The sequence below is a fragment of the Globicephala melas genome, chromosome 8 (assembly GCF_963455315.2).
Source record: "Globicephala melas chromosome 8, mGloMel1.2, whole genome shotgun sequence".
In the NCBI taxonomy this organism is placed as follows: Eukaryota; Metazoa; Chordata; class Mammalia; order Artiodactyla; family Delphinidae; genus Globicephala; species Globicephala melas.
The window spans coordinates 51,963,414-51,978,287 of NC_083321.1; the positions used below are offsets into that span (position 1 = coordinate 51,963,414).

The 14,874-nt window shown below is 36.8% G+C and overlaps 1 protein-coding gene and 2 pseudogenes across 3 annotated transcripts in view; 2 read left to right on the forward strand and 1 right to left on the reverse strand.

The window, feature by feature from the left end:
- RNF169 (ring finger protein 169) overlaps window positions 1-14,874 on the forward strand; it is an 86,191-nt gene that overhangs the window by 30,325 nt on the left and 40,992 nt on the right. The gene's annotated exons all lie outside the window — the stretch shown is intronic.
- On the reverse strand, window positions 143-8,737 carry LOC115841788 (small ribosomal subunit protein mS31 pseudogene; annotated as a pseudogene).
- Window positions 11,495-13,247, forward strand: LOC115841834 (glyoxalase domain-containing protein 4 pseudogene; annotated as a pseudogene).

Sequence of the window (14,874 nt, forward strand, 5' to 3'; positions counted from 1 at the left end):
TATAACAGTATACATATCATTATGCCATTCATTTTCTTAAAGTTAATTGAAATGATGACATTAAAGAATGCTTAGTGGGATTTTTGATTTACTAGGGATTTTTAAAATTTATAATGCAGAGCCTGTCTTTCTGTACCCTACCTTATACTGGTCTAGTTAGATTCTGTAGCTGTAATGGAAGTAGAGTAAACCTTAACTCAGAACCCCTTTTAAGCTGTCCTTTCAAAGATGAAAATGTAGCTCACACGGCCTATCACACACCTGCTGCAATAACTGGCCACCAAGAGTGGTATTCTTGGCATTTAAATGTTAGATAAAATCTAACATTTAAGCTTTAATAATAATAGCTTGTCTTATTTTTCTTTATCTTGCAAGGTTCCTCTAATTACATGTAGCTGGTATTATCTTTTACTGCTTTCACTCTCTTAAGTACTCCAGAAGAACTGTAACTTAGACTAGTAAGCGTAGTGGAATAATTTTCTAGTTAGGGAACGTTTACCATTGGGAAAGCTTTTAGCTGTGTCCGCATCATCTTATTCTTGATGTTTTCAAGCTAATAGTCTGGGAATCACTTGGAAGATTAAGACTTCAGAAAGACTGGTAATAAGAAGTATGTTATAAGATTTGTATCATCCTTCCCTAGCCCTCTCCCTGAACCACCATCCCTTACCCAGGTTCATAAACGATTAGATAATCATTCTACATGTAGATATTTAATGTTTTATAAAGGCAAATAATCCACTTAATCTTAATCAGACATCATCATAAAACAGAGGCAAGACAATAACATGATGGCATTTTAGACTGAATGAAAAAGATCAGTATTTAATAAGGTCATGTTAAAAAGAAAAGATAAAAAACTGTGCTTAATTACTGTATATTCTTTGATCTTTTCTTTTAAATGAGAGTGTCAAATGCTGACTTGGGTCCTCGTGCTCCTTTTGTATTGGTGTTGTGAGTTTTTTTGTTTTTCGTTTTAAATCAGTTACAAAGCTTTTTTCTACATAGAAACAAATTATTCTCGGGGCTACATCAAAAGAACCACAGATTTCTCTTAAATAAAATTCCAGAATATGCAGATATTTAGTTTTAATATAACTTTTCAGAAACTTGGAGAATATGGAAATTTTGAAGCTGTCAGCTTGAAGATAATGAGAAAACAGGGACTTGGAGGTAGAAAAAGGAGGTAAAGCAGAAGGCATAGTGAGTGTAGAGATTTTTTTATAAGCCTTGGGAGAGAGAAGGATACCTTGGGGAACTGTTCCTTCGTCCTGTTAAGAAGGAGGGACAGGAAAATCGTTTTAAAAGCGACTGATAGCATAATGCTGTTGAGTGAAGCTAGGATAATCTCATTCTGCATAAACTGGATTAGGTTTGAAAAACACTCACCTGTGTCATTTGTGTTAAATAAATGTTAAATAGGTTTCCCCCCACCCATACTCCAAGTACCCAGGTTATCCTACACTCATTGTATAACCTGGAAAATGGAAATCCAAGTCATAAAATCAAAAGGCACTAATATGGCATACCCATGTAATGGAATACTATTCAGCAATAAGAAGGAATGAACCACTGATACATGCTACCAGATGGATGAGCCTCAAAAAGATGCTAAGTGAAAGAAACCAGATAAAAGAGACCACATATTGTATGTTTCCATTTATAGAAAATGTCTAGGAATAGACAGAAGTATAGAGACAGACAGTAGATTAATGGTTGATTGAGTAGGGATGAGAATGGGGATTAACAGTAAATGATCATGAGTGATTTTATTACAGCGATGAAGATTTCTAAAGCTGATTTATGGTGTGTTCCACAACTTGGTAAATTTACTAAAAATCATTGAATTATATACTTGAAATGGATGAATTATATAATATGTAAAAATATGCCTCGATAAAGTAAAAAAAATTAAGGCACTAGACATTTGGATGGAGAACTTGATAAAAAAGATGTCTCTTAGAATGCATATTTTCTGAAACAAAACAAATATGTAATTATCTAGATGAATCCCTAGGGGAGGGAGATGTTTAAAAGTTTCTACTGAGCAAGCGATGGAAATTAATTCTATATAACTCATCATTACTAATTTGACATGTAATACACTATTTAGTATACTTTATTATTTTGTTTAAATGACAGTAAAAACCTTTATAAGGGCTATAAAACGTTAACAGGAAATTTTATTCCCCTAATTCTTGTTCTTTTAAAAGATGTTTGCTTACTAATCATAGATCCCTCCACCCATGGTGTAGTGTTATGCTTACTGAGGTTACTATGTTTCTAAATTTTATGATTCTATAAATAGGCTTATATTTCTAAATATGTTTAAAATTTTCTTCCTGCCATGTGTTGTAGTTAATTTTGTCTTTTTTATGCAGGAATATGCAGAGCAAAATGTGAAAGTTCTCCTTTTTCTTATTTTCCACTTTCTTCCCCAGAGATAACGAGTGTCAACAGTTTAGTGTATATCCTAGATCCTTTCTATATTTACACACACACACACACACACACACACACACACACACACTCTCTCTCTCTCTCTCACACATATGCTTTAGTCTTTTTTAGTATAAATAAGATCATGATATATATTCATTTATTCATCATATATTTATTATGTCCTTACTGTGTGCCAGGTACTAAGAATATGATGCTGAAGAAGACACCCAAGGTTCTTGACCTCGGGGAGATTTCATTCTAGTGGGGAAGATGTACAGTAAATAAACAAAAGAAAAAGAAGGGAAACTTGAGACACAAAAAGACTGTTTTTGATACAGTGATCAGGGAAAGTCTCAGAGAAGGCAACATTTAAGTTGCTACCTGAAAGAGATGAGGGAGCAAGCCAAGTAAACTTATGAGGAAAGAGCATTCCCAGCAAAGAGAACAGCAAATGCAAAGGCCCTGAGATAGAAACAAGTTTGACTTGTTTAAGGAACACTGTGGCTGGAACTGAGTGTACAAGTTGTGGAAGGGTGGTTTGGGGATTTGGTAAGATGTGAGTTGGAAGAGATAGAGGGCCAGATCAAAGAAGGCCTAGTTGCTTGGTAAGGACCTTAAATTTATTTTAAGTGCGATGGGAAGCCAGTAATATGATCTGAATTATACTTTTAAAAGGTCTCTGGTTGTTGTGTGGGGAATAAACTGTAATGGGTCTAAGAATTAGGAATTGGATTTACTGTGAATAGTAGAGACCCCAAAACAGTGACTCAAATAAATTAGGAGTTTTACTTTTCTCCAGTAACAAAAAGCTGGAGGTAAGCTGTCCAGGGCTGATTATGGCAGCTCTAGGACATCAGGGATGCAGGCTCCTTTTTGTTCTTCTGTTTAGACATCTTCAAGTGTGCCTGTCTCCTTGTGATGTGGATCAACCATCGTTGATCCTTCTGTAGAATCCCATCTAGACAGAAGGTAAGGCAGAAGGGCCTATGTCAGCTGAATTGGGTCTTTTAAAGAGCCTTCTCCAAAGCCGTACCGAGTGACTTCACCTGTATTTTGTAGTTGAGTGTCACAGACTCCCTCTAGCTGCCAGGAAAGCTGGGAAGCATAGTGTTTTAGCTGGGTACATTAACTTCCTAAGTAAAATTAGGGTTCTTTTATTTACTTATTTTTATAAATTTATTTTTATTTTTGGCTGCGTTGGGTCTTTGTTGCTGCACGCGGGCTTTCTCTAGTTGCGGCATATGGGGGCTACTCTTCGTTGCAGTGCACAGACTTCTCGTTGTGGTGTCTTCTCTTGTTGCAGAGCATGGGCTCCAGGCGCGCAGGCTTCAGTATTTGTGGCTCGCAGGCTCTAGAGCTCAGGCTCAGTAGGTGTGGCGCACGGGCTTAGTTGCTCCGTGGCACGTGGGATCTTCCCAGACCAGCGATCGAACCCGTGTCCCCTGCATTGGTAGGCGGACTCTTAACCGCTTCACCACCAGGGAAGTCCCTAGGGTTGTTTTAGTAAGGAATGAAAGAATGAATACTGGAGTGAGAGGCCCGCGTACCGCAAAAAAAAAAAAAAAAAAAAAAAGAATGAATACTGGGTAGGCAGCTAGGCTGTCTCTGCCTCATGGGACAAGAATGGAAAGACCAATTAGAACACTTTTGGAGTAAGCAATGGGTTGGGTTTAACGAGGATTAGGATTTTACCAAAAGTATGACAGAGGGAATGATGCTGTGGACTTGAAGGTGTATACGAGGAAGTTGTTGTAGTTTTGGACTGTGGTTATTTTAAGGAGGTTGTTTGAGGAAGGAATTGAGGACATGGTGGACAATGAGAGTGGTAGAGTCAGTGGACTGGAAGTTTTGATGGTGTTAAAGAATTATAAAAGTAGGGTGACTAGCATATAAGTAAAGTTGGAAACCTAGAAGTCGTCTAAATGTGAGAGGGTTAAATGTGAGACTGGGTGGTGGTTTAGTTATTGAACATGACAGGGTTTAGGGTATGATTATGGGAGGAGGTAACTGAAGTAGGATGGAAGAAAAGATTTATCTAGAAGGAAGTGAAGAAACTGAGAGAATATACTGATATTGAAATCTTCAGGAATATCACTGGAGTAGCTGGGCAGAAACTTAAGTGCCAAGGTTTTCTGTGAATAAGGGGAGTTGACAGGTGACTACCTCAAAGAGGGGTTGTGGGTATTACAGTCTGATGGTAAATACTTCATAGAAGCTAGGAATTTTGAGGAATAATATGATCTATTCTGTAGCCAGTTTTTTTTTTTTTTTCCCTCTCACAATATGTGCTTTTTTTGTGGAGGGGCCGCAGGTGCTTTCATATAGGTACTTTTTTCATACTGAATGGTATTTCATAGTGTGGATGAGGCATAATTCACTTAACCATTGATCATTTAAATTGTTTTCCATTTCCCCCAGTTTTGAAGAGATGTTGCACTAAACACACATGAACATATCTGAGCAAATACTGCCTTTAAGTTAGATTGTTAGAAGTGAAAGTGCAGGTCAGATTGTATATACACTTTGTATTTTGGTGGATATTCAAAAGACTTCTTTCAACTTAACTCTCTTACCAACAGTAAAAGAGAGTCCCTTTTCTTTAAATCTTTGCTAAGCCTTTATCATTATTTTTAATATTTTGCTATCTGCTGAATAAAATATCTTATTGTTTTAATTTACATTGCCCTGGTTACTAGAGAGGAGGAGCATCTTGTGCTTACTGGCCATTTACAGGTTTTCTATGAATTGCTTACTTATAACCTTTAGGTGTGAAAACTAGTTCCATCTTTTGGATATTTGTGATCTTGATTGCTAATGGCATGCTGTATTTTCTGTGCTTTTATAGATGTATTCTATTAAAAAGAAGTTTTCTGACATTTTATGGTGTTTTCAGTAGAAGGAGAAAATTAGCATGTGCTCAGTCCTCCATCGTGTTACATTGATTGGGGAAAGAATTTTGTTATATTCATTCTTGAATATTTATATTCTTATTATATATTTTTTGAATTTTTTTTTTTATACAGCAGGTTCTTATTAGTCATCAGTTTTATACACATCAGTGTATACATGTCAATCCCAATGGCCCATCTTGTTATATTCTTGTCTGCAGTAGATATATGTTGAAATGAAAAAATAAGTTTTATGGAGAAATTATTTCAATATTGATCTCTTTATGGTTCTCATCTATATAAGATTGACTGTTAGTCATTTTGTGTTTTGAAATAATTGATTCATCCCTATAAATTCTATTTATTGGTTGCATTAAGCTTATTATTTACACCATTATTCCTTCTGCTTATGCAGTTTGTTAGGTGCTTAACTTTGACCACATGGTTAAATAATAGTTGCTTTATATTAGATTTTGGAAACATATAATCCAGCATGCCCTTGTTTGTCTTCGTTGAATCATTAGACTCTGAAAGGTTAAAGGTAGGGGAAAAAAAACAGCCTTTGCTTCGAGACTGCTTATCTCCCTGGTTTCTGTAGTGGGAAAGATGAACTGCTTTTGATAATTCTGCGGATCACATGAGTGGTTTAGGCTTTCTCTGAATTGGTTTACTGACCTATCCATTTTCTTTTTTCTCCCTCACCACTGGTTCGTTTTTGAGGAGTATTTTCTCCCCATTGCTGGCTGAATTATTCAAGTAGTAAGCATGCAGTTCTAGTCCTTAGCCAGAGCACAGAGTAATCAGATACAGTCAATGGGTTACTGAAGTGAGTAATGACTTTATAAGGCAGACATTAACTTTTCTGAAGGAGTTTTTTAAAGGTAAGTAAACTTTTAGGGCCTAATTATCTTTGAAATAATATATCTTTAAAGTTCCTTTTATTATTTTTCTGCCATAAACTGTAAAATATAGTGTACTTTATTAAAGCTTGAACATTTCACTTAAATCTGTTTGGCTGTACAGTGTATCATGAGCTGAATATTGAGCTGGCCTTTCCCTTATTTTTTTAATTTACTTATTTTAAAAGAAACTTGTATTTATTAAAATATATTCTGTTGCACCATGGATGCAGCAGGTTGTTTGCTTGTTTAAAACATTTTTTTCCTATTAGATTGTGAAATCTTTCAAGATGGATCTGTTTGTTTAGTCTCTTTAACTCTCCACCACATCTAATATAATATCTTGCACTTATATATTTATTACACATGGATGGAATTGTTCATCATCCAGTTTCAAAGCCCCTTCTTTTAAGAGAAATGACTTGTGTAAGGATATACAGCTGGTTCATGATAGAACTAGATGTATTTTAAGATTTCTAGAGTTCTTTTTACTACATTATTTTCTGTGCTTCTTCCTCTGAAATGTCAATATGTAATCTTTGAGGAAATGCATACTTGGGTATGTGCTGATGTGCATCTTTCTAGAATAAGAAATAAATACAGAATCTCATAGTACATCTTTAAGAGCAGGTAAGCTGTATGGTACTAAGAAGGAAAAACTCTCAAAAGAATAAGTTTTAATTTTGACTGCACGAGGGAACAACTGTTTAGTTTATAGGATGTTCAAAATCTGAAAGTGTTAACGTGGTTGTCTTTTGCTATTTACAACTACCCAGACAAGGAGAAACAACTTTATCAAGTTATATGCTTTTCAAAGAAAACAACACATTTGGGAAATACAAAGCATGATCAAATTTAATTAGAATTGCAGGTTATTCATGTTATATCTGTAATGTCCTGTTTTTCCTTGTCTCTTTCATTTATGAGAGGAGACGATCAATAGTTATAAGGTTACTACATTAGTATAGTATTTTATGTGGTTTAGAGACTAGTTTAAATAAAATCATTTCAGTGCTCCTTGAAAGCCAAATGAGAGAATTTTCTAGAAATAGTCACAACTCTTCTGTCCCTTGTACAAAATAAAACATTTTGTTAAAGTATCTGATTAGTGAAGCTTATAGTAAATTTAAACAGCTTTATTTTTTCTTATTTATAAAAGGAAGCAGAATTATAAAATTCTGTGAATTGTAAAAAGAAAAAAAATTATAAAAAGATTTAAAGGAGAAAGGGAAAATTACCAGTAATTCTGCCACCTAATAACCATATTTAAATGTTTATTGTATTTTTTTCTAGTCAAATTATTTTGTTTATAATACCAATCTCCAATAGCTTGAAATAAAAATTTCCCGTTGAACTGTATGTCACTCTCTTTAAGAACATCCTGTTTTTCATTAAAGTAATTTCTAAACCACTCTAAGTGTTCGACCTTCTGCTTAACACTCAGATGGGTTTTTGGAAAGGCCAGGTCACCAGCTCCATGAAGTGGCGAGTTGATCCTTGTTTTGGAAAATTCTCCAGGTATTTATCCAGAAATATATGTTAATGAGATTCTGAACCCTTATCATCAAAACCTGCTTCATTGTTAATTGGGACTCCCACAGGTTCTCCTCTTTTGTCCATTGGCTCATCTCTTCAGAATCATTCTGAAAGGACTGTTCATTGACTGTGGCTAACTGCTTAGCAGATTCCACAATCCAAAGTGAAGGTGTTGTCTCTGTGTGTCAGGTGCCTCTTTAGTAACTGCCTTAAGCCCAAAAATATTAAGCCTCTTAATATATTTTTCCTAAAACTTGTTCTAAGATCAGTGGTCTTAAGATCAGGTTGAAGATCCTGACCAACATCATCATCATCAGCTCCTTCATCAAACTGCATCTGATTCACTAGTCTTGTACTAACTCTAGCTGTGGCAGGCAGATCTGGCAACTTTCGTAGCTGATATGATGTTACTGAAACTAATTTTAGTTCTTTTGCCCTCTTTCTGTGCCCTTGAGTCTTCCTTGTGCTGCTGAAGCAGCTCTGACTTGGTCATCTGCTTGTCAAAAGGGGTAGTCTGCAACAGCAGGTGCAGCCACCACCAACTCAGGACTCAGGGATTCACTTCTCTTTTGGGGACATCTTCTGGAGCTTTTTGAAGCCTGCTAGTTGTAGCCTCCACACTTTTAAGTTGTCTTCTGTTGGGTGGCTTTGTTGTTTGTACATTTACTGTGCTTTCAACTTTCATGCCCTTAATAATATTTATCAAGTCTTTTTTCTTATTCTTCTTTACACTGTCTTGGCTGTCTCTCTCCTTGGAATCTCATGGATTGGAGCCAAATGCTTATTTTTCTTGCTGTAGATCATGCTGTTAGTACCAAAGTATCTTTGGATATTATTTTTTTTGTTCTGACCATTATATTCAGAGAAGGGAATAACACAAATTGCAGCTACCAATTCCTCTGGGCCTCCAGAGCACAAAGGGAGGTGGGAAAGGGGGCAAAGAGGTAGGGAGCCCCACACTCTTGGAAACATTGTGGAGAAACAAGCTGAAATGGGAATACAATGGGGGTAGTGCATCCTCTGCCAAACATGCCCCACCCCCATTATGCTTAGTGAATAAGTCAGACAGAGAGAGACCAGTACTGTATGATTTCACTTATATGTGGAATCTAAAAAACAAATGAACAGACATAACAAAACAGAAAACAGTTATAGATACAGAGAACAAACAGGTGGTTGCCAGAGGGGAGAGGGGAGGAAAGAAATAGGTGAGGGAGATTAAGAGGTACAGACTTACAGTTGCAGAACAAATGAGTCATGAGTATGAAATGTACAGTGTGGGGAAATATAGTCAATAACTATGTAATATCATTGTATTGTGACAGATCATAACTAGATTTATCATGGTGATCATTTTGAGTACAGAAATATTGAATCACTATGTTGTGTAACAGGAACTAACATAGTGTTGTAGGTCAGTTGTACTTCAAGAACAAACAAGCAAACTTACAGAAAAAGAGATCAGATTTGTGGTTACCAGAGGCAGGAGGTGGTGGGAAAGGGAATTGGATGATGACAGTCAAAAGGTATAAAGTTCCAAGTTATAAGATAAATAAGTACTAAGGAAGTAATGTACAACATGATAAATATAATTAACACTGCTGTATATGAAAGTTAAGAGAGGGACTTCCCTGGTGGTGCAGTGATTAAGAATCTGCCTGTAATGCACGGGACACGGGTTCGAGCCCTGGTCCAGGAAAATCCCACATGCCGCAGAGCAACTAAGTCCATGTGCCACAACTACTGAGCCTGTGCTCTAGAGCCCACGAGCCACAACTACTGAAGCCTGCATGCCACAACTACTGAAGCCCATGTGCCTAGAGCCTGTGCTCCACACAGGAGAAGCCACCACAATGAGAAGCCTGCGCACCGCAATGAAGAGTAGCCCCTACTCACTGCAACTAGAAAAAGCCTGCATGTGGCAACGAAGACCCAATGCCCCCCCCAAATAAATAAATTAATTAATTAAAAAAAAAAAGAAAGTTAAGAGTAAATCCTGAGTTCTCATCACAAGGAAAAAATTTTTTCTTCTTTAATGTTGAATCTGTATGAGATGATGGATGTTCTCTACACTTATTGTGGTAATCATTTCATGATGTATGTAAGTCAAATCATTATGCTACACTTTGAACTTGTACAGTGCTGTATGTCAATTGTATCTCAGTAAAACTGGAAGGAAAAATGTTTATCATAAACTTAAGCTTAAGACTTTTTACAGAATAGATTTAGGATCACACTTTACATGCCCTTTTTACTGACTGTTTTGTTTAACATATCATATGAAGCTTTCCATATCAGTGTATTTTGATCCATGCCAACATTTTTAATGGCTGTATAAAATAACAGAAAATATCACTGTGATATATTACATGCGTGCCAATATTTTACTTAAAGCCAAACCATTCAAGAATCAGAAATCACTTTTAAAAATATGATATTTAAAAAAAATTCCACAAGATAATTTTAAAAATTTCCCATCTCTATCCAAATCTGTGTAAAAATTCACAGGTAATCCACTTTCAGTAAAATTGCCAGCTTGGTTTTATTTTTCTGGTTTCAGATGAGAGTTTAAAACCTCATTTGCTGCTTACATTTGAGAGTCCACTTTTTGTTTGTTTATGTCAAACTTTAAAAAAAATTGCAGGTGCTCAGTAAATCACAATACAAATGATGTGGCTATTTTGCCCTTAGCTGACAGGCAGTTTATTAAAGTGCTTAAGAGCCATCTAAGTTCAAATGCTGACTCTCCATGTGAATTTGGGCAAGTTAGTTCATCTCTCCATTTCTTAGTTTCCTGGTCTGTAAAGTGGACCCCATAGTACCTAGCTTAAAGGGTTATTGTGAAATAGTGCCTGGTACATAGTAATCCATATATAAGAATTATTATTATTCTTTAAAATTTGGAATTAAAAAAAATCTAGCACAGGGCTTCCGTGGTGGCGCAGTGGTTGGGAGTCCGCCTGCCGATGCGGGGGACATGGGTTCGTGCCCCGGTCCGGGAAGATCCCACATGCCGTGGAGCGGCTGGGCCCGTGAGCCATGGCCGCTGGGCCTGCGCGTCTGGAGCCTGTGCTCCGCAACGGGAGAGGCCACAACAGTGAGAGGCCCACATACTGCAAAAAAAAAAAAAAAGAAAAAATCTAGGGCAAAGTAACCCCCCTCCATTACTGCCATTTTTTAATTTGTTCATTTGAGTGAGAAGTGGCTGACTGTCAAAAAGTCATGGTTGGAAGCTGGAAAGTTAGTGGTATGAACCATAAATGATTCCCAGTTTTCTTGAACTTTGGACAGTGAAGACCTGTCTTTGCCTTTTCATAATCGATGATTTAGAGCTCTTACTTTATACTTCTTGTGAGTGCACGCCCCTTCATTTAGCCTTTTAGCTTGGCAACTAAACATATGACTTAGTATCTGCTGGTTCAATTTATGTATAAACTTGAACGCTTAAAATTAATTTTATATGCATTTCTGTAGAGCACATGTAATAATTTAAAACCTATATTAAAATAATTTAAAACACTTTATTACATAAAGGAGAAAATTTGTAAAATGTTATATTGGCATAAATATTTAAATATACTTTATTCTAAACATAACATTTAAATTGAAAGGTGTTTAAGAATTTAAAGTGAAGAGAGCATAGTGTTATCAGTTAGTTAAAATTAGGTAAGAATCATAAGAGCAAATAGTTGCTTTGGTGCTATTTATGTGATTGTTCAAGTAGAAGTCATGGCTTTTGCCTTGTATGCAAGATTTGCTATGATTTCTGGATTCTGTGAGATAGAAGCTTCAAGTAGTCCTACTTACCCCAAACACTTGCTTTTTGTGGGTAGCATCAGCAGTAGTCACCAATTAGACCCTATATAAGTGGTAACTGTTAGTATCAAATGAGAGCCTAGGAACCAGATGGAAGATGCAAAGCATTGATCACTATAGATACCAAAGTAAATTGAAATGTTCTGATATTAATTTGAATATCTAACAAGTTCATCATGGTCTGGAGCAGTGTTTCTGAAGCAGTGGTCCCCAACTTTATCAGCTTATAATATATATTCTTTTCATAACCCCCTTAATAATTTAAAATATTGTTAATGTCTTCTATTAAAGAATAAGCCCTAGATAAGCAACAAAAATGTATTCAACCTATTTATTGAGGTATTTAGTGGGTAGAACCTTATGGACTATAAGTATATGATTTGTTAGATTGTTAAAAATATATTGAAAATTAAAGATTTCCATCACTACCTTTGTGAATCCTCTTAAGGGTCTGGGGTCCCAGTTTGAGAACCTTTGGCCCAGAGATAACTAGAAAATGTAGGAAATGAGTTATATATGTATAACTCATATAATTTACTATATGTTTTTATATATAATATTTTATAGGAAAAATCTGTTAGTTGTGTGTTAGGGGAAAGATGAAGGAAACACCATGAGGCTAGAAGGTCCTACAACTCTCACAAATTATTTCTGTAGTCTACTATCAGAGGGTGGTGGACCATTTTACCAATGTAGATACGAAAATGAGAAAATTATGGATGCATGAGCCTCTAATCTTTAAAGTGCCATTGGGATTACTGTGCTGGTGTCACCTGTGGGCAGCGCGGCGCTGTACCCGTGAGGGGTGGGTAGTGTAGGTGGTCATAGCGACTCTCAGGGCTCTGCACTTCATGTTCAAAGTGGAAAACCACTTCCAGATGTTTCTATTGTGATGTCCTGGGGATGAAGGCCTTATGATGGGAAATGGAGTAAATCAGTGATAGAATTTGGACCTGAGGATGATCATTTTGTTGCAGAACTGACTTACAGTTATGGCATCGGAGACTGTAGCTTGGCAGTGACTTCATGGGTATCACGCTTGCTTCTAGCCAGGCTGTCTGCAAAGCCAGGAAGCTGGAGTGGCCACTCAATGAAGTCGCAGTAGGTGTCTTTGAAACCAAAGCCCCCAGAGGATATAAATTCTATTTGCAGAACCGCAGTCCACCTCAGTCAGATCCTGTATTAAAAGTAACTCTAGCAGTTTCTGATCTTCAGAAGTCCTTGAACTACTGGTCTAATCTGCTGGGAATGAAAATTTATGAAAAAGATGAAAAGAAGCACAGAGTTTTGCTGGGCTATGCTGATAACCAGTTTAAGCTGGAGCTACAGGGCATCCAGGGGGCAGTTGATCATGCAAGCAGCTTTTGGACGAATTGCCTTTTCTTGCCCCCAGAAAGAGTTGTCAGACTTAGAAGACTTGATAAAAAGGGAGAATCAGAAGATTCTGACTCTCCTCGTGAGTCTGGACACTCCAGGGAAAGCAACAGTGCAAGTGATCATTCTGACTGACCCTGATGGACATGAAATTTGCTTTGTGAGGGAAGAAGCGTTTCGAGAACTCTCGAAGATGGATCCAGAGGGAAGCAAATTGTTGGCTGATGCAATGGCAGAAGTTAAAAGAGATGAATGGTTTGCTCCACAAAATAAACCAAAGGCTTCAGGTTAACTGAAGACATCACGTGGAACAGGCGTTAGTGATTCCTGTCAAACACCTGTGAGGCCTGATGTGTGATAAATGCTCTCACAACTTGATGGTTTCCTATACAGGCAAAGAGGCTGGAGTGGTGAAAATTTGTGTATTTTAACCTTTGAGAGCTCTGATATATTTTAGAGAGAAAATCCTATCATTATCAGTCCATTTAGAGGAGAACTCTTGCTGACATCTGCGCTGTCACTGTAAGGGCAAATTCTGTGTGTGACTGTGTTAGATTAGTAATAAATTCTTCTCCAGCCTGGGACAGCTATATGGAACATTATCTTTGGTTGGGGATGGAGGGAATTTTGATAAGCATGTAGATTTAATGAGAACAATTAAATCCAAATTAAAAAAAAATGCCATTGAGCAGCACTCTTCCCACCAGCCCTGTGTTCATGGCACTGTCGGGTTGGTTACCTTTTATTGTGGAATTGAGAGAAGCTCCCCAAAGCATGGGGACTGGTAGAGTCGCCAAAATAGGTATAGTTTGTATTGCAGAGAATATTAGTTGGAAGACCTATTAAAAATTGATTAGTCCCATCATATCTTTCATTTCGATCACATTCTTATAGAATCTAAGCACCATGCAAACAGCTTTGTCATTTTTGATCAGGGCTGTATCCTCAGCACTAAAAGCAATGCCTAACACATAGACTGTAGTGCTCTGTAAATATCTGTGGAATTAAACTTATTGAATACAGGCCCTATGTCCAGAACTAAAGTGGGAGGGGGGAAATCAAGGATGAATAGCATGGTTCCAGGTTGATAGAAGCTCATAGTGTCTGAGGGAAGGGAAATTTGAAAACAAGCAATTGGACACAAGCAATTTGTGTTAAAAATCCGTGGTAGAAAGAAGTATGTTCTGGATGTTATGAAATGTATTTTAAAATATTTCATTTGAAACAGTGTGGTGTATATGTGTTTTGCTTTAAACTCTAAGGATGGCTAGTTAACATTGAAGTACTAATAGGGAATACATACTCTGGAGTAGTTACTTAGCATTTGAGAGACTATAATCAGAACTTTCTCTGCATAGGCTCCTATAAGCCCTTCAATTATTTCTATAATCACCCAGCATCTGAGGTTTTTTAACTTGCATAATGGATGTTATAAATGATTTCTAAATTGTGTAATATTTAAACAAATATAAAAAAACAATAAAATGAACAATAAAACCCCTGTATACCCATCACTCAGATTCTACAGTTATGAAGATAAATAATTTTTCATGGTGAAATGAGTATTATTCAAGATATATGGATTAGCTACAAATATTCTATAGGCATCTCCACCCTTCCATGAACAGGATTTAAGAATCTAGCAAGCTCAACAGTCTATTCCTTTGACGGCACCTTGCCCTATGGCTAGGAATTCTGTTTGCTCCTGTGTTCAGCTGTTAGACAGTTCAACTACCTGATTCTAATCAGAAGACTAGTTGAAGCCTGCTACTAGGATATTGCCTTGAGAAACCTGTCATACAGATTTTTTTTTTTTTTTTTTGCGGTACGCGGGCCTCTCACTGTTGTGGCCTCTCCTGTTGCGGAGCACAGGCTCGGGATACGTAGGTTCAGTGGCCATGGCTCACGGGCCCAGACAC